Source organism: Alligator sinensis, unplaced genomic scaffold, assembly GCF_000455745.1.
Source record: "Alligator sinensis unplaced genomic scaffold, ASM45574v1 scaffold685_1, whole genome shotgun sequence".
Lineage (NCBI taxonomy): Eukaryota > Metazoa > Chordata > Crocodylia > Alligatoridae > Alligator > Alligator sinensis.
The window spans coordinates 612,251-613,519 of NW_005842336.1; positions in this window are offsets into that span (position 1 = coordinate 612,251).

The following is a 1,269-nucleotide window of genomic DNA, read 5'->3' on the forward strand; positions in this document are numbered from 1 at the left end:
AATGTAATCAAAGGAAGAGAATATCAGCCAAGGGAATTATAACACAGCTTTTTTCCCTCTGAAAGTAAGTAAAATGCAGTACCAATGTAACCAGTATTTTTAACCAGTCCTGACTACCTACTTAGTCCAATGGTCTGTTTTTCACCTATGGAGAAACTCTGAACAAAATTAATGGGATGCATTCAGAATTCTTGATTGCTTGTTATACTAAAACCTTCTTTCTATGTTTGTCAGATACATCTCCAAACACTTTAAACTGATCTAACAGACCGTAGCAAACTGTTTGCAAATGCAATTCAGCAGATACCTTGAACAGTTCTGATTTCCTTTCTCCAGTGACTGCAGTGCTGCAGTCCTATGACAACACCATATTAATGAGCCAATTGCGATACAGTGTTCCATGTGGTTTGCAAAGTTTAACCCTGTCCCTCAGACTTTTCAAACTGCACACAGTGAAGAGATAAGGCAGCATTACAATTATCATTTTCTATGCAAGGTTAAAGACAAGAAGGTAATTTGTGCATATGGTTCTCCCTCTTGAATTTTGCTGCCTTCTAAATAGACATATTTTCATTACCTACTGGAGGAAGGAATGCAGAGGTAAAATCTAACCCCTCAGCACTGCTTTTTAGGCACCAGAGATTTGTTTCTTACAGCAACAGCAATGAATTCTCCCTGCAATTAACTAGTTAAGAGGCTAGCTAGACACCACAAGGTACCCCTCAAAAATGATAAGGTGCCACCGTAAGCTTCACGGAGAGAAATTACAAGCAATGCAGCAAGCATTATGTTAAAAATGAGAGCAAGAAAGGGGAGGAAAAAGAGAGCCAAGAATCAGAAAAGTGAATGAAAAAAGGTTTTAGATTCGAGGGGACCTTTTCTAAATACATATATATCTGTGTATCTCCCTGTTACACTGCGGATGCTTTGTGCATGCGCTGGTGAAAGGGGAAACTGCAATGGACTTCCTGCTGCAGGATTCCACTTTTCTGCTTTTGTCTTTCAGCCCTGACAGCTCGAAAGCCAAGTCTGGCCCTCTCAAGTGTCATAAAGCAAAGCCTATGAGACTTTGCCCTCTGAATCCCCTCCCCGACTTTCAGTCTCTTTCCGGGGCCTTTTTTGACCTTCAGATGTCAGCTCTCGCGGGGGGCGGGGGGAGCCGAGGGGGGTCGTGGCTGCTCTCCCCTGGATTCACCGAGAGAGAGGCGACCTCTCTCGCCCGCGGTGAGGCTTGGAGGGGGCGATGTCGGCGGGGGGGCGGCTCTGCAT